The sequence below is a fragment of the Megalobrama amblycephala genome, linkage group LG14 (genome assembly GCF_018812025.1).
Source record: "Megalobrama amblycephala isolate DHTTF-2021 linkage group LG14, ASM1881202v1, whole genome shotgun sequence".
Classification (NCBI taxonomy): Eukaryota; Metazoa; Chordata; class Actinopteri; order Cypriniformes; family Xenocyprididae; genus Megalobrama; species Megalobrama amblycephala.
Window position 1 is genome coordinate 25,940,135 of NC_063057.1, and position 19,951 is coordinate 25,960,085.

Genomic DNA, 19,951 nt, shown 5'->3' on the forward strand with positions numbered 1-19,951 from the left:
TTTATAGAGGAAAATAATTACAGTAATTTACATAATAATTGATGGTCTTTACAATGTAAGTGAATCAACACTGAACTGACTTCAGCTGAACAATGACACTATTTTCTTTTAGAGCTGTACAGCCAAAATGAACCCTCTTTGCATTACTGATCATCATGTACCTGTTATCACTGTAAAGCTGCTTTGACTATACTATACTATACTATACTATACTAGACTAGACTAGACTAGACTAGTATCTGTTTAGTATAAATTGCAATTGAAATAAAGGTGACTTGATTTGATTTAGGCCGGACCCAACATGAAGACGTGATGCTGAAGCAGAATGAATCTCTCACTGACTCTGAACTTTGTTTTTTTTGTGTGTGTTTGTGTGTGTGTGTGTACTGTATCATGCTTTTCATTTAGAGTTTTCTTTGACCTTTTAGTCATTTGCATTTAGACTGCTGTATGTTTGCAGTATGTAAGTACTGTATATACAGACATTCAATAGTATATAATATTGAATATAATACTGTACTTGCAGTACATACAGTATACTTTAAATTCACATTACTTGTGATTTCTATACATTTTATGTAATGGCAAAATGTGTTTACTGTGTTACAATATACTTTTTTTTCTGTAACCTCATGTTCTGGATGTTGTGTTTTCCATTTGTTAATGTAGTGTCTAATGAATGATCTGTATGTGTTTATATTTTGCTTAATGTGTGTATGATCTGAAAGCTTTGTTTGATTTTGCCATAAGAGTCAGAGGTTTTGTGAAATTAGTTTGAAGATTGGATTTGTGTTTAATGTTTTGAGAAAATGAGTGATGGTTTCAAGAAATGTGTTTTAGCAATTGTGAAATACTGTAATATAATATATATTTACAAACATTTTGTTGTACCACCTGACGAAAGAAAAAAGGGAAAAACTGAATTTAAACACATTGTTCAAGCTTTATTTGTCAATGACCCATATAACGAAACCTGTTGGACAAACATTACAATAAACATGTATTTTCTTTAGTGTATTTCTACATCCACAGCTGAAAATGCTCTAAAATCAATAGACAATACACCTGTAGTTTTTACTTAATAAATGCATTACTAGAAAAAATGCAGTGCTTTATTTTGCATTAAAGTTGAACTGTTTGGCTGAGGTAAGAGTGTGTTTAGATCACTGTGTTAACTGTTTTGAGAGCAGTTACATTACTTTGGAGAAATGTGTCAAATGGATGTCATGTAATGAAGAGAAAATAAGAGACTCTATAACATCTCACTGTTACTGATTTATCATGAGCTCAAAGCATTATGGGTAGAATCTCTCTACAGTCTATTCTGATTCATCAACACAGTTTCACCAATGATCCATACTCAACAGTAAACCCAGGATAGAGCGGTTGAGTGAATGTGGTCTGGACTGTGTGGATGAGGATCATTGTGTCTCCAGAGACGCTGTAGAAGGACAGAGTTCCTGCACTGTGATCCACATACACTCCTATTCTACTGCTGATGGGCTTTACAGGCAGTTTAGTCACTATGTGATTGTGTATGAATGAGTAACTGGAGGAAGAGCAGAACAAACTCCAGGACTGATCATTATATCCAAACCAACACTCATTACCACGTCCTTTCCTGCTGATGCTCTTATATGACACTGATATAAAAACACCAAACACACCAAACACATCACCACTCCACTCAATCTCCCAGTAACAGCTTCGATCACACACACTCTCTCTACACAACACCTGAATACAATAATCAAATCTATCTGGATGATCAGGATACGGCTGAAGCTCTGTGTTAGTGACAGTAATCACTCTGTTCCCCTTAGACAGACGGAGGCGTTTATTCACAGTGTTCAGATCCAGAGTGAACTGATGGGAATCTGATGAGATAAAACACATCAGAATCAGGAATTATGAATCTGATCTTTTATTGTATCTGAACTCTTCATGTTCAATATATCATCAGTGTCTCAGTACAGTTTACCAGATATCCTGTACAAATCATCATTTACATGATCAACTATAAAACTCTTCTTGTCATGTTTTCTTTCTCCTTCTACAGGAAGAACATGAACACACTCAGTTAGTTTTTCTGCTTGTTTTCTTAGTGACTTACATTGTAGGAAGTTGTTCCTGGTCCTGGGAGCAATCTTGGTGAAAGTGGCTGTGGAAATCAACAGACATGAAGAGTGTGATTATCATGTCAAGAGAATCATCCCTGCATCCGTTCCATTTCTGATATGATCTTCTACATGATATTAGATGATGGAGGATTATTTCTGAGAGCAAATGAATCTCCAGGACTTTACCTCTGTCAGAAATCTTCTTGAGCTGCTCTTTGCAGAAATCCTCCAGTTTGTCTCTCAGTTGATGGACGTCTCTCAAGACATAGAGGAGAGAGAACTGAAGGATCGTCATCTACGTCTGAGGAGGAGGAGCTGAGAGAGACTGGAAACTCTACAGAAAACAGAAATCAAAGATCATCACCTCCACACTTCAGCCAATAACCTGCACTACTGTCAGATTTGAGCAGCTCTTGTTGATCTTTAGTAACTCTCCTCAATCCAGCACTTTCACTGCATCAGCTTCATTCTTCTCATATTCATTATATCTGTCATGAACTTGGCCTCTGTGGCTCCCTCAATCCCACCAGAGGGCTCCCTCACCCGAGTACTTTCCTGGACTACATTTCCCATAACCCCGTACCTGGGCTGATTACACACACACACCTGATCCCCATCACCCGGACTATTTAAGCAGACGCACACATCCACCCATTGCGAAGTCTTGTTTTGCCCCGGCTGACACTACTGAGTGTTTTCCTTGTTTATTGTTATTCTGTGTATGACCTTGGACTGTTTTCTACCCTTGTGTTTGCTTGCTGCCTGCTCTGTGATTTACCTGACTGTTTCCTGGATTACTCTGGCTTGCCTGCCGCCTGCCCTGACCCTTTGCCTGATCCTGTTTATGATAATGCTTTGCCTTGGACACTGTTATTGCTGGTATTTGACCCCGCTGGTATTTGTACAACTACGATTGTTTATAATAAAGCTGCATATGGATCCCATCGAGTCTGCTGCCTCGTTACAATATCGTTTTAGAGCTATAAGTTCTAGTGTTTGACACTATACGGTGCACAGCATAAATGAGTACACCCTCTCTGAACAAATACAAAAGATGCATTTTATTTATGATCACAAATACAATTCATGGAAAGATGGCAAAACTAAAATGTATTAAACATATACATGATAAAAACTGAGAAATATATGTCATATGTCATGGGGGGGGGGGGCAGCAAGCCAAGTTTGTTTTACCACTAACCATTCAGACTGAATGGGCATGCAAACTTGTAAAATGGGGAGTGTTGCTCAACTCGTCTCTACAGAATCCCCCACAGGTGCTCAAGAGTGTTAAAATTGAGTGCTATACATGACAGCATTGATAAAGCACAACTCCCTCACACCTTCAGCACTCATACATCCCTATATAAGAGCTTTACTACCACTGAACTTTACTGTAGGAACCAGGCACTTCTCACTGTACTCCTCCTCTAGCAGCACCATAACATTTTGGATGCTGTTAGATCCAAAATGATTGATTTGGTCTCATGAGACCAGAGTATTGATTCCCAGAATCTATATTTTGTAAATATGGGCTTTGGAAATGGCTAACTGACTTTATTGTGCTTTGGCTACAGTAGGTAGTTCCAGTGAGAACAACAACCATGCATGCCATTTCTGCAGGCTGCATCTTACTCTGTGAGATAAACAGTCACTCTTTTCATAGCTTTTGCTGACTCTGAAATACTCGCTTGGTATTTCTCCTGCTCTTTGTCTAGCAAAAAAATCCCTCATCACTAAATGAAAGCTTAAAATGAAGGCCTGATTATTTCAGGGGCCTTGTCACAAGTCCTTTTTTTTTTTTTTATTTCTGTGTTACTTTTGCTATATTTTCACACTTAAAAAATGATTTGGTAATCCTCTTGTACCACTGTTCTCTTTTGTGCTAAGAAATAAGTCTCCTGACAGTTCTCTCCCAAGTGGTTCCATTTTTGTCTGTATAAAGTCTGAGAATGATTCAGTGAGCTATATAACACTTTTAATTGTCAAGAAATTACTTCTCTTTAAATGTTTTAGTTCAACATACTTACCTGTTGATCAAACATTGCCTTAAACTTACATCAGAGTTTTTTTATTTTGTTTTATTTTGTAACTTTTAGGAGGGTGTACTCATTTTTTGCTACACAACATTTTATCACCTTGATAAGAAAATATTATTTTCATGAATAATTTTGACATGCTTCTTTGGTAATTGATTAAGCAGACTTGCTGGAACATTATATCTCTAAAGAACCCTAACATGTCTTCTAAGTAATTGAGTAATTGCTGACTTTCAGAAGTTTCAGAGGGGGTGTACTAATTTATACTGTGCACTGTATGTGAACTTTCTACGAAAACATTTGATTAATAAGTGAAGTTTTAATCTGTTGCTGTCTGGAAGCTCAATATATTTTTCAGAAAAAATGTTTCCTAAGAGATTTCCAGAGCTGAAATGCATTTGTAAGTGCATCTCTTTCAAAAGAAGATGATCAGATGAGAGTCTGACTGATGATGACATAGTAACTGAACACACAGATCAACACTTCAGTCAATGGCTCATTCTGCTCTCATGAAATGTTTCTCTGTGAGTCTCTTGCTCAAGTCCACTATGATCCTGTTCTTCTAGATCTCTGTTACCTGCAGGAAATGGATGTGATCCTGTGTGTGTGAAAGCTGCTCCAGCTCAGCGTCTCTCCTCCTCAGATCATTGATCTCCTGCTCCAGTCGCTCCAGTCGTCCTTCAGCTCGACTCACTGCAGTCTTTTCCTGATCTCTGATCCGCTGTGTGGCCTCAGAGCGGCTTCTCTCAATGGAGCGGATGAGCTCAGTGAAGATCCTCTCACTGTCCTCCACTGCTGTCTGTGCAGAGCGCTGTTAGGACACACATCACAATCACACAGTGGCTTCAGTGAGTCCTGACTGAGCTTTCTCAAACTTCTCTTCTTCTCCAGACTCACCTTATGAGACTCCACAGCCTCTCTCAGCTGCTGAAGATTTTTCTCTCTCTGCTGGATCCTCTGCTGGAAACGACCTCTGCGTCTCCTTCAGCTGGTGCTAAAGGACAAACCAATGATAATAGAAACATCTAATAAATCATAAAGGAAACAGATATGAATTCAGTATCAGTGAAGTGTTGAGATGTAAATTCTTTCATTGTTTACTCATTTACATTTAGTCATTTAGCAGATGCTTTTCTCAAAAGTGACTTACAAATGAAGAATAGTAGAAGCAATCAAATCAACATGAGCGCAACAGTATGCAAGTGCAGTGTCAAGTCCCATTTCATCCAGCAAAGTGTTCGTAACAAGGATTTTTTTAATAGATGGAGAGAATAGAAATAGAAAAAAGAAAAAAGTGCTAATATTACTGTGTCAAGTGTTGACGAAAAAGATATGTCTTTAGCAGTTTTTTGAAAATGGCTAAAGACTCATTCCAGAGGCAGGTCATTCCACCAGCAGGGAACAGACCAGGAGAAGGTCAGTGAGAGTTATTTTGTGCCCCTTTGTGATGGCACCACAAGGGGCTGTTCACTTGCAGAACACAAGCTTCAGGAGGGCGCATAAGTCTGAAGTAGTAAGTTTAGATATAGTGGTGCAGAGCCAGTGATTGTTCTGTAGGCACAACATCAGAGCCTTGAATTGGATGCAAGCAGCTATTGGCAGCCAATGCAGACTGATGAAGAGAGGTGAGACATGCGCTCTCTTCGGTTCGTTAAAGACCAGTCTTGCTGCAGCATTCTGGATCAGTTGTAGAGGCTTGACAGTGCATGCTGGAAGGCCAGCCAAAAGAGCATTACAATAGTTCCAGTCTGGATAGAAGAGCTTGGACAAGAATTTGTGTGGAATGCTCCAATAGGAAGGGTCTAATCTTCCTAATGTTCTATAAGGCAAATCTGCAGAACCGGGCCGTTGTAACAATATGATATGTGAAGCTTAAATGATAATCCATCACCACTCCAAGGTTCCTGACTGTTCTGGAAGGAGTAATGGTTGACGAACCAAGTTGAATGAAGAGGTTGTGATGAAGTGTTGGGTTGGCACCGACCACAAGCAGTGCCGTTATTGCAAGCTTGAGTTGAAGGTGGTGATCCTTCATCCAAGCAGAAATGGCTGTCAGGTTGTCAACCGTCGGGTCATCTGGTTGGAATGAGAGGTAGAGTTGTGCATCATCAGCATAACAGTGATAGGAAAAACCATGTTCCTGAATGACAGATCCTAGTGATGACATGTAGATGGAGAAGAGAAGTGGTCCAAGCACTGAGCCCCGAAGTACCCCAGTAGCAAGATGATGTGACTTGGACACCTCACCTCTCCAAGATACCCTGAAGAACCAACTTGAGAGGTAAGACTTGAACCACTGGAGTGCAGTTCCTGAGATGCCCTTCGACATGAGGGTTGACAGGAGGATCTGGTGGTTAACTGTGTCAAAAGCAGAAGTCAGATCCAGCAAGATGAGTACTGATGATATTGAAGTTGCTCGTGCCAGTCTCAGGGCTTCAGTAACTGAGAGCAAGGCAGTCTCAGTTGAGTGGCCACTCTTGAAGCCAGACTTGTTGTTGTCAAGGAGGTTGTTCTGTGTGAGATAAGTAGACAGTTGGTTGAACACAACTCTCTCAAGTGTTTTTGCAATGAATGGAAAAAGGGATTTAGAGTGGGTTTCTTAAGCAGTGGGGTAATCCTAGCCCGCTTAAATGCTGTGGGAAATGTACTAATGTGAAGAGAAGTATTAATAATGTGAGTCAAGTCAAGTCACCTTTATTTATATAGTGCTTTTTACAATGTAGATTGTGTCAAAGCAACTTTACATTGATAACTAGTACATTATTTTGGCTGCACAGCAGCTCTTAAAGAACAGTGTCAATTCAGGCAGATCAAAGCACTGTTGAATATCAAATGTCAAGTGAGTGAGTGCAGGTAGAATTGAGAAGGAGATGGCCTGAAGAAGATGAGTGGGAATAGGGTCAAGCGGACAGGTAGTAGGGTGATTGGAAAGGATGAGTTCGGAAACTTCTACCTCCGAGAGTGAAGAGAAGGATGATGTTTACTCATCCTCATGTCTTTCCAAACTTCTGATTTTCTCTTTCATAACAGAAAAGAAGATATTCTGAAGAATGTCTCTGTTTCTAGAGCCCAAATCAAATATGGACACGTCAATAACATCAGACCTCACTGGCTCATGCATGTCACATGACTACACATGCCACCATATTTGATTTTTCTTATCACTTCAGAAGACTTAGATTACCTTCCTTGGAGTTGTATGAATTTCTTTTATGCTACCCTAATGTCCTTTTTGAAAATTGAAATTTTTGGACCCTATTGACTTTTAATATACAGACAGATGAGAGATTCCTTAAAATACCTTCTTTTGTGTTCCTCAGAAAAAAGAAAGTCATACCAGTCTTTGAATAACAGAAGTAAATGATTAATGTTCATTTTTTGGGTGAACTACTGGTTTAAAGGGGTCCTTTATGCTTTTTTCGTTCTTGTTCATCTTTCTTTAGTTTGTAATGTTACTGTTTGAGCATGAAAAAGCTCTGCAAAGTCCCTTCAGCTGGAGTTATTCACTATATCAATGCGCACTGTTTCTGAACTCCCTGAAACACCTTCATTGTAGTCTTGAGTTTTCTTTCAGGAACGAACATGTCACAATATCCCTGAATTAATTAATTAATTAATTAATTAATTAATTAATTAATTACTGCCCAAGGCATATGCAAAATAAAGGGTCAAGGCCCGGTTGAGTTAGTTCGTAGTGTGTTGTTGTCATGTTCAAGAAACACTGTTTTTTCCACCCTGGATCTAAACCAGACCAGATTTTTTGGCCTTCCTAATGCAGACCAACTTGATGGTTAAAATGTACTTTTAACACTCCTCCTCAGCAGTATACAACCTCAATCTTTTGTTGAGTTCGATGCAGGTCAGATGTTGTAAATTAAGTTACAAACGTAGATTCGGGAGGAGTCTAATTATTCAGTCCTGTCAATCATCATTATGAGCGTATATAAGCAGCAGTCATTGAGACAATTATTCTGGCATCCCTCAACCTCCACATCACTGTTTATGGTAAACTACATTACATTTTTGACATGCACACTATAAGCAGAGGATCAAACACAGCAGACTGTGGCCGGCCTACCAATCAGAGCAGACTGCGATTTTCAGAAGGCGGGTTATAAAGGTTTTCTATTATGCCTCTTTATCCAAGATGTAAATTACAGTATCTCACAGAAGTGAGTACACCCCTCACATTTTTGTAAATATTTTATTATATCTTTTCATGTGACAACATTGAAGAAATGACACTTTGCTACAATGTAAATTAGTGAGTGTACAGCTTGTAAATTTGCTTACCCCTCAAAATAACTCAACACACAGACATTAATGTCTAAACCGCTGGCCACAAAAGTGAGTACATTCCTAAGTGAAAATGTCCAAATTGGGCCCAATTAGCCATTTTCTCTCCCCAGTGTCATGTGACTCGTTAGTGTTACAAGGTCTCAGGTGTGAATGGGGAGCAGGTGTGTTAAATTTGATGTTATCGCTCTCACTCTCACATACTGGTCACTGGAAGTTCAACATGGCACCTCATGGCAAAGAACTCTCTGAGGATCTGAAAAAAAGAATTGTTGCTCTACATAAAGATGGCGTAGGCTATAAGAAGATTGCCAAGACTCTGAAACTGAGCTGCAGCACGGTGGCCAAGACTATACAGCAGTTTATCAGGACAGGTTCCTCTCAGAACAGGCCTTGCCATGGTCGACCAAAGAAGTTGAGTGCTCAGCATCATATCCAGAGATTGTGTTTGGGAAATAGACGTATGAGTGCTGCCAGCATTGCTGCAGAGGTTGAAAGGGGTGGGGGTCAGCCTGTTCAGTGCTCAGACCATACGCCGCACACTGCATCAAATTGGTCTGCATGGCTGTCGTCCCAGAAGGAAGCCTCTTCTAAAGATGATGCACAAGAAAGCCCGCAAACAGTTTGCTGAAGACAAGCAGACTAAGGACATGGATTACTGGAACCATGTCATGTGGTCTGATGAGACCAAGATAAACTTACAGTATTTGGTTGTGTGTGTCTTGTGTGTCTTGCCTACAGTCAAGCATGGTGGTGGGAGTGTCATGGTCTGGTGCTGCATGATTGCTGCCGGCACTGGGGAGCTACAGTTCATTGAGGGAACCATGAATGCCAACATGTACTGTGACATACTGTAGCAGAGCATGATCCAACATATTGGATTCCAACATGATAACGACCCAAAACACGCCTCCAAGACGACCACTGCCTTGCTAAAGAAGCTTAACCCAAGAGAGTTAAGGCAGTGCTGGAAAATAATGGTGGCCACACAAAATTTTGACACTTTGAATATTGACACTTTGGGCCCAATTTGGACATTTTCACTTAGGGGTGTACTGGTAACACTTTACAATATTGGTGCACTAATATGCATCAATTCATGCTTAACTAATGCATAGATAATCATGTGTTAATGTATGACTCATGAAGAACTAAACCATTAATTAATGATTACTGCATCAGCAACTAATAAAGAGTCTATATGATTAATAGATTTAAGTTATATATGAATTGCTATTAATTAAATGTGTCATAATGTATTAATTCCTTAATAACATATTTTATTAACTAAAAGTGTAAATTAATGTGTTAACTACCACAATGGGTTGAAGAAATGTACTTCAACTTCCAGTTGTCTGCTTTAATTAATCATTAACTAATGATTTGAAAATGTATCATTATGTTGTGACTTTACTTGCTGAGGCACACGACTAACTAATTGTTAAGTAATATGTCATTTATGGGTTTTGACAGTTGCACATGCAGTAAGTGTAATGTCAGAGAATGTGTTTGAAGGATGGGTCAGTTGGGCTGCACACAAATATCAGCACGCCAGAATCTGAAATACTGACCACTGTTACACTGTGTTTAAACTGGACGTGACCATTATCAAGAGCTGTCAACACTGGACATGACAGGTCACTACAAGTCCATTTGTCCTTCATAACAGAAGTGACGTTTTGTTGTGTTGTGTTGCGTCGTCCCACCTCCAGCGTAGCATCACTATCATTGATTATAATGGGTTCTATTGTCTTTGCTCGGTCTTGACACAGTGTTATGAAATAGCATTGCCCCGCCACATGTTCTCAGTGTTCCACCTTTGAATCCTAGACCTCAAGCTTAACCTGACATATTCCTGTCCCATGAACAACAAGGTTCTGGATGTGGCAGTTTATCTGGTACAGTGGAATCACGGTTGTAGATGGTTGGAAATTGAAACTAATGGCTTAGCGTGGATGTCAAAACCATAATGACATATTACTTAACAATTAGTTAATAGTCATGTGCCTCAACAAGTAAAGTCATAACATAATGATACATTTGCAAATAATTAGCTATTGATTAATTAAAGCAGACAGTTTGAAGTTGAAGTACATGGCTTCAAACCATTGTGGTAATTAACATATTAACTTACACTATTAGTTAATAAAATATGTTATTAAAGAATTAATACATTATGACACATTTAATTAATAACAATTCATATATAACTTAATCTATTAATCATATAGACTCTATTAGTTGCTGATGCAGTAATCATTAATTAATGGTTTAGTTCTTCATGAGTCATACATTAACACATGATTATCTGTGCATTAGTTAATCATGAATTAATGCATATTAGTGCACCCGTATTGTAAAGTGTTACCGGTGTACTCACTTTTGTGGCCAGCGGTTTAGACATTAATAGCTGTGTGTTGAGTTATTTTGAGAGGACAGCAAATTTACACTGTTATACAAGCTGTACACTCACTACCTTACTTTGTAGCAAAATGTAATTTCTTCGGTGTTGTCACATGAAAAGATATAATAAAATATTTACAAAAATGTGCGGGGTGTACTCACTTCTGTGAGATACTGTAAGTCTCAGGTGTTCCCCAGAATGTGTCTGTGAAGTTTCAGCTCAAAATACCTCACAGATCATTTATTATACCATGTTGTAAATGCCCATTTTTAAGTGCTAGCAAAAACATGCTGTTTTTGTGCATGTGTCTTTAAATGTAAATGAACTGCTGCTCCCCGCCCCCATCTTCCCCCAGGTTTCTTTATGTTCACTCTTACATGCAACAACAAAAAAACACCTCAATCTCTTGAAAGACATTCTTGTCAGTGTACAACTCACTCAGGGTGGGGTCTATGCTAATACTGCAGAGTCTGTTAGCAGGGCGGGGCCTGTATAAAGTGACGTTACTTTGTAGAGAATCTGCAAATGGCTTGTTCTGAGACACTGCTTATGATTTACAGGGATTCAAAAAAGGAGTGGGTGGATTTTTATCATTTTAGGGTGGATGTGTACACACACTGCCGACACACATTTATGTTCAAACACCATGTAAAATTGAATTTTGTGTAATAGGTGCCCTTTAAAGAAACTGAAACTAAAAAAATTTCAGACAGAGGGTGAAAACAGGCACTGCAACAATGTAAATTACAAGAAAATGAATGAGTTTTTTGACAATTAAATGATGTAAATATATTCGAGTAGACCTCATAACAAAATGATGAACCTGTAAATGATCATAATGGGACCTCTATAAGTTCATACCTGTTTCTCTGTCCTCTGTGCTGCAGCTGATACAGTGTCATGGTTTTTATGTTCATCCATCGTACACAGCACACATATACACTTCTGATCAGTGCGGCAGAAAACCTCAAGGATCTTTTCATGTTTCTGGCAGATCATCTCCTGCAGTCGCCCAGTGGCTTCAGTCAGATTGTGTCTCTTTCCTTTTAACAAACTCTCATGTTGTTCAAGATGATTCTGACAGTAAGAGTCCAGACACACCAGACAGGACTTGACGGCTTTGTGTTTTCTTCCAGTACAGACGTCACACTGCACATCTCCAGCTCCAGCGTAACAGTCAGCAGAACGTTTTCTCTTCTTCAGTTTCTCCACCACTTCAGCCAGCATGGTGTTTAAAGCTAAAGCAGGTCTTGGACTGAAGGTCTGTCTGCACTGAGGGCAGCTGTAGACTCTCTTCTGATCCTCCTGATCCCAGCAGTCCTGTAATACAGCTCTTACAGTAACTGTGTCCACAGGAAGTTTACTGCATGAATACAGAGAACACAAACACACAACAGCTCAACTACACTTCAGTTTCTCTTTCTCTGAACTGAAGAGTTTCCTGTTTCCTGCTTCTGTATTTGAGTGACATGTGCAAACCATTTGTGTCTGTAAAGCAGTGTGATGAGGTGTGATGGTGTTTATTGGTTATTAGCTTATAAAGTGGAAGCTCCACCCACATGGATTAAACCAACAGGTAGATTTTCGGAACGGAATTTTGAGAAAAATAGGTTTAACTAAAAATAGGTCACTCCCCGTTTTTCGCATAGACATAAAAATGCACTATCCAAACCTGAATGGTTGTAATTCAAGAATTCTTTGGAATATAGACCTAAGGTTGGTCTTGTTTTAAAGAAGACACTTGGCAAATTATTGTAGATGTGATATAAATTATAGAAGTGAAATAGAAAAATAGTTAAAGAAGTTTAAGTTTATGAAAATGAAAAAATATAATTGCTTAGATTTTATAATATATATTTTACAAAACATGTTTGATGTGGAAGATGTAGAGTGGCTGAAGGTCAATAGCGATGATGGGGCTGAGGAACTGGCAGAATGAGGAGGCGGGAGACGGAGGCTGGGTGGGCATACAGGGAATTCAGGAAACACAGGAGATACAGAGAAACTGGAGATATAGAGCATTCAGGAGACTCAGGGAACACTTGCGAAAACAAGGGGTATAACCTTTCAAAAAAAGTCTATTAAATCATCCATAAAAATATTTTTCAGTTCCACAGTATAATTACTAGGGACTACAGTCAACTCAACCACAGTGGTGGTGTTGTGGGCGGGGCTTTCCTCACAGACCTCGAGCTCTATGAGCACTCCCTCAGCGATGACTGGTGTTGCTGGCTCGTGCACCTAGTCAGATCCTTGATGTGAAGTGGGCCCCGGGATGATGGTAACCTCCAACCTTATCCTCGGTCCTGGCTCATCCATGGCAGGTATGTGGCGGGTATGTGGCGGGCTGGCCGCCTGGATCTGCGGTGGGCTCATGTAACACCTCCGTCGCGTCGTTCGCTGGTGGTGGCTGACTGGTCTCTGTCAGGTGGAGTGGGACTGGTGGCATCCTGAAGTCATCCTCTGCTGGGCTGATGGTAAATGGTGAGTCATTGTTCACCAGCACCCACTTCCATTAATGCGGCAAAATCCTCTTGTGGACCGTCTGCTGGAAGGCGTGCCTTGGACCATTTGCTCAGGGAGTGATATAGAATATACAGACCGAGTGGTCCGGTGGTGCCCTTGGCACGCTAGGAAATCTCAGGTTGGTCTTCCAGCAAATGGTCTTCCTGCTCCAGGCACAACAGGGAAACACTGGGAATGTCCATGGTGTCCAAGGGCATGTTGCAATCTGCAGTTTCTGTGTTTCTTCAGTTGTTTGGTCCCAAAGAAAGCTCTCAAGAGTCAGAAGTTCCAGATTTCATAAGATAATCTTTATTGCCATGCAACAAAGTGAGATTCCAGCTTCAAATCTGATCTGCACAATGCAAAACTTCATTTCTTATACCTTTTTCTTATCGCTATAGGTCCAATGGGAATTCTCCCAGTTATCTTTCTTTTTTAGCTCCACCTTGATGTTCTGCCACCATTATTACTTCACATACATCTAGGATTTATGGTGGAAAGTTATTTTATTTTTTAAAAATATTTATGTAATGATATTTTTTGGTAGTTTCCATTGTTTATTCTTGTTCCCATACATTAAAAACACATCTTTTGGGTACTTTCCTAGCAGCAGACCTGGTATTTCCCAATGTATTTTTACACAGACTAATTCTACAGTCAATTCTTCAGTGATTGATAAATTTCTCCAATACCGTCAGGATCATCCCCAGGTTTCCCAGTTCTTTTTGTAAACTATCTGTCAGTTCAGCAAACGGTGTAAGTTCTCTCACTAAGCCTTGAAGCAAGAGACCGGTGATGGATGTCAGCCTGTTTTGCCACAGCGCGTCCTTCTCAAACATTTTTAGCACCGACTGTTCCATCTGGTTGTGCACGCAGTTGTGGGACGAATACCTAATTTGTTGATTTCCTCTGTGTTCAGTGTGCTTTTTCTGACTATTTTGACTACTTTTCCGACCTTGTTGATTACTGAACTGACTGCACAATGCTTCGCGCTTGCATCTTTAATAGACAGTTGGAGTAAGTAGATCAGACATCTCAGGTGAAGATTTGAATCTGTGATGTAGCGCTCTATCGTGGTGTTCAACTGGATGGCCAGCTGGTCTGCATGGAACTGCAGAAGTGCATCAGTATCTGAAGCATCACTCCCAACATCTGTCTTCCCGAAATCTTGATCCAGCAGATCTCCAAATTCATTGAAACCAGGCAGATTGAATGCTTTTACCATATTGCTGGCACTATCAGTAACTACTTTGATCACACCACGCTGGACATTCCAACGTTTCAGGACCTCAGGATTTTCATAAATATGATTTGCTGTGTGATGTCCCTGGATATGTTCGCAGCTTAGCAAAACAGTGTGGCCCTGAAAGTTTTGATTGATAAAACTGCCCACAACACCCAGAAAACTGTGACCCCTTCGGCTTGTCCAAATATCAACAGTCAATGAGAGTCCATTGCTGTGCTGTAGGAGAGCGTGCAGCTTATCCTCGAACTTGAATAACTTTTATTATGGCAGGTTGTCATGAAGATCTTTGAGTTTCCGTCACGGACCGTGCTGTAAAGTGAACTCTCAAGCAGTCTGGAGATGACATTTAGTGCAGTGTTCACAAAATAACGCATCCCCTCTCTTTCTCCTTTGGTGAGTGGCTCAAATCACTCCGAGACACACAAAACAAACATATTATATATTTAAACAGCAGTCTTTTCTGTATTTGAATGATTAGTGATGTTAGTCCATTTCACGGTTTGAATTTGATTAACTGTTCAGCCCTATTTTTGATTAATTGATTCAAAATTTGCCAAATTCAGTGACATTCCACATTATACAGTAAATTCCGTTTTTATACCTGGATTCCACAATTCTGTCCACATTTTCCACATTGCAGAAATCAATAGGGCCCTACATCTTCTGGTCTTTATCTCCATTATTAGCCTCTTTTATCCTGGTTGACCCCTTTCCACCCTGTTTTCATCCCTGAATTACTTTTTTCATTCTCTGCTCTCCTCTCTTTCCTTCTGTCAGTGACTTTCTTTCCAAGTATATACTCTAGAGCAGGAAGCAAAACATTTTTTGGTAACACTTCATAATACTGATCCTTCAATAATGAATATTCTTTTCTAAGAAGTTTAATTCGTATCAGTCAAATTACTCTACAACTGAGAAAGAAACGCTGGCTTTGGTGTGGGCGTTGCAGCACTTCGACATGTATGTGGGAGGTGGTTCAATGCCTGTAGTCATGTTTTCAGATCACAATCTGCTCATGTTTTTAAAATCTTTGCGAAGTCCTAACCAGCAACTTATCTGTGGGCTCTATTATTACAGCCATACAGTTTAGACATTCGCCATATTCAAGGGCAGGGTAATATCATGGCGGATGCTTTGTCCCATTCTCCGGTTGATGAGTAAAATGAACTGTTAAATGTAGTTTGCCCTTGATCTTAGTTCTTTTTGTTTAGTGTTTTCAAGGCACCTAAAGATACTGAGCAATGGAGTTGGGGTAGGTGATGAAAAGAGAGGGGGTAAGTGACGTTTATATGAGAGCCAACAAAATTTGGACTGTTGGGATAAACTTGTGTGATTGTGTATTTGTCACAAACTCGGCCTCTGTGGCTCCCTCCGATCACCACCTGAGGGCACCCTCGCCTGAATACTAACCACCCTTGGACTATATTTCCCACTCCCCGTACCTGGACTGATTACACCTCCACCTGAACCTCATCTCCCCTGGACTATATAAGACTCTCACGCCCCATCATGCTTTGCGAAGTCTTGTTTGCCACGGCTGCATTACTGAGCGTTATATCTTGTGTTTGATTACCTGTGTTTGACCTTGGACTGCCTATTACCCCTGTTGACTGCCTGCTGCCTGCCTACTGATATCTCTGCCTGTTACCGTTTACCCTGTCTTGCCTGCCGCCCGCCCTGATTGTTTGCCTGGTTACCGACTCTGAGTTTGCCCTGCCTCTGACACTGTCTTTGCTGGTATCTGACCCCTGCCTGTGCAACTACGATATTCTTAATAAAGCTGCAAATGGATCTCCCCGAGTCTGCCTCGTTACAGTATTTAAGGGTGGTTTCCCAAACAGAGATTAAGCCTAGTCCTAGAATAAAATGGCCCTTTAAACCAGATTAACAGAAATCTGCTTTCTCTGTCATGGTTTTAAATAGTCCCAGACTTAGTCTAGTCCAGAGTTTAATAAGCTGATTTCCTGGAGGAAGACTAGAGCTACTCCAAGACTAAATTAAGGCTTAAATTAAACCTACCAGGAGGCAGGTTTAACTTCAGATTAACGTTGTGTTTCAAAGAAGACGCATGTATTACTTGGATATATATTGATATTGATATACACTGTATGTTTATTTATAAATAATAAATAAATGATTAAATAAATAAATAAATAAGCAAATATTATATTTATTTTTATTGTATATTTATATATATGTAGGTGCTGTTCACTTTATTTAAACAATTTATTTTGATTTAACACCATTGTTTCTGGTTCAGATGTGATTGCTTCATGTTAAATTGACTTGAAATGGTTACTAGAACTCACTTGATGTTTTCATTTTGAAATAACATGTTTCTGTCAAGTAACCCAATCAAACAGGACTTTCACTTCCCATCATGTTTTGCACCAGGCTGAAGTGGGAGAGTAAATGTTGGAAAAGTGTTATTTTATGCATTTTATAGAAAGATGAGAATATGGAGAGACTTCTTGTTTAATGTTCTATAATGTAAATGTTTTTATGTGTATGTGTTTTTTGGAGATTACCGTTGTGGTGAAGTGTAGAGCTTGTGCTTGGGTTGAGGATCTGATAACAAGAATTGCCTTTTTTATATACAGTACAGTCCAAAAGTTTGGAACCACTAAGATTTTTAATGTTTTTAAAAGAAGTTTCGTCTGCTCACCAAGACTACATTTATTTAATTAGAAATACAGTAAAAAAACAGTAACATTGTGAAATATTATTACAATTTAAAATAACTGTTTTCTATTTGAATATATTTCACAAAGTAATTTATTCCTGTGATGGCAAAGCTGAATTTTCAGCATAATTACTCCAGTCTTCAGTGTCACATGATCCTTCAGAAATCATTCTAATATGCTGATCTGCTGCTCAAGAAACATTTAATGTGTACAATTGTACAAAATATTTGTGTACAATATTGTTTTTCAGGATTATTTGATGAATAGAAAGTTCAAAAGAACAGTGTTTATCTGAAATCTAATCTTTTGTAACATTATAAATGTCTTTACTGCCACTTTTGATTGATTTAATGCATCCTTGCTGAATAAAAGTATTAATTTCTTTAATTTCTTTTCAAAAAAATAAAAATAAAAATTCTTACTGACCCCAAACTTTTGAACGGTAATGTATAATGCTACAGAAGCTTTGTATTTCAGATAAATGCTGTTTATCTGAAAATACAAAAAAAGTACACAACTGTTTTCAACATTGAAAATAATCATAAATGTTTATTGAGCAGCAGATCAGCATATTAGAATGATTTCTGAAGGATCATGTGACACTGAAGACTGGAGTACCGATGCTGAAAATTCAGCTTTGCATCACAGGAATAAATTACTTTGTTAAATATATTTAAATAGTACACAGTTATTTTAAATTGTAATAATATTTCACAATATTACTGTTTTTTACTGTATTTTTAATTAAATAAATGTAGCCTTGGTGAGCAGACAAAACTTCTTTTAAAAACATTAAAAATCTTAGTGGTTCCAAACTTTTGGACTGTACTGTATATATATATATATATATATATATTGTGGTTGAAGCAACCACTTAAGTGCTTTGGATTAAAGGACTAGTCCACTTTTAAATAAAGTTTTCCTGATAATTTACTCACCCCCATGTCATCCAAGATGTTCATGTCTTTCTTTCTTCATTTGAAAAGAAATGAAGGTTTTTGATGAAAACATTCCAGGATTATCCAGGAAAATACAACTGTATATTATATATATAAACAGATGATCACCTTGCGCGTGCTTCCGCTTTCCACATTCTCCAAAAAGCTTACGCTGTATGTCCTAAGCCTTCTCTATTCAACTTACAGAACAAATGCGGTGCCAGTTACATCAGGAAAATTTTATTTAAAAGTGGACTAATCCTTTAAACCAGTATCATTTCTAGACTGCCAACACTGATAATCATGTGTAAACAGTTATGTTTAGTTTGTTGCTATGTAAAGGAAAACAAAAGCATTAATAACCATATTATTACATATATATATATATATATATATATATATATATATATATATATATATATATATATATATATATGTTTGTTACGTCCTTTTAGATGTTTTATTTACTGTTTGTTTGACTAGGGGTAAGTTTAAGAAGTAACACTTTTGAAAGTTTGTGTATACGTGTACAAGAGTGGTAAGAAGGCCGAGAGACAAGGAAACTGTGTAAGGTGTTTTTATTGTGCACAGTGTTCAAGTGGAAGTGGAATCAATATTTACAGTATTTACAGTATTTACAATATAAGAAACAAATAACAGTTAACAGAAAAACAGAGGTGGGAAGGGGAGCTCGAGAGTTGCCAAATCAAAGAAATAAATAAAACAAAACACAGCAAACTATTTTTACCAAACTAAGCTGACTACCAAAAGAAAAATGTAGAAAGAAAAAGGTCTTCGGTGTAGAAACGCCCTATCTAACCTATTCTATCTAACCCAAAAAGGCAGCCAAAACATACAGTGGGTGGCACTCTCTCCTAAACTAGTGTGTCTAATACAGAAAACAAAAATGTCCTACGTGTGCACAATGTATGTCGCGCGACTTACTTACCTGCCCACACCTTCCCAGCCTCACACAATGTAATGACTGAAAATACAGACTGACAGTACTGTAAAACGCAACTATACACTGTACAAAACAAGCTCAACAAAGGACTCTTCAAACGGGTAATAGACACACGTACAATATACAATGAACAATATCAGAACAAAAAAAAAAACAGCGCAATAAACCACAAGCAAAACAACCAAATAGCAAAGCGAATTGAGCCAAAACAACTGGAAACGCGGAGGAGATTCAGGGTTTTTTAACCGGGGCGCTGGAAGATGATTGGTAGCGTGAACCGGGGACGTCATCAGAGTGACAGGCTGATGGACCAATGGGATCTGGAACACACACAAGACAAGACTACCAGACATACATAAACATGACGCACACGCAGCAAATCCTCTGTTCTGATGAAACAAAGATTGAACTCTTTGGCCTGAATAGCAAGCTTCATGTCTGAAGGAAACCAGGCACCGCTCATCACCTGGCCAATACCATCCCTACAGTGAAGCGTGGTGGTGGCAGCATCATGCTGTGGCGATGTTTTTCAGCAGCAGGAACTGGGAGACTAATCAGGATCGAAGGGAAAGATGAATGCAGCAATATACAGAGACATCCTTGATGAAAACCTGCTCCAGAGCACTCTGGGCCTCAGACTGGGGCGAAGGTTCATCTTCCAACAGGACAATGACCCTAAGCACACAGCCAAGATAACAAAGGAGTGGCTACGGGACAACTCTGTGAATGTCCTTGAGTGGCCCAGCCAGAGCCCA

General features: G+C 39.0%; 1 pseudogene; it reads right to left on the reverse strand.

Annotated features, from left to right (window-relative positions):
- Positions 1-939: 939 nt before the first annotated feature.
- On the reverse strand, positions 940-13,697 carry LOC125246366 (annotated as a pseudogene).
- Positions 13,698-19,951: the final 6,254 nt, after the last annotated feature.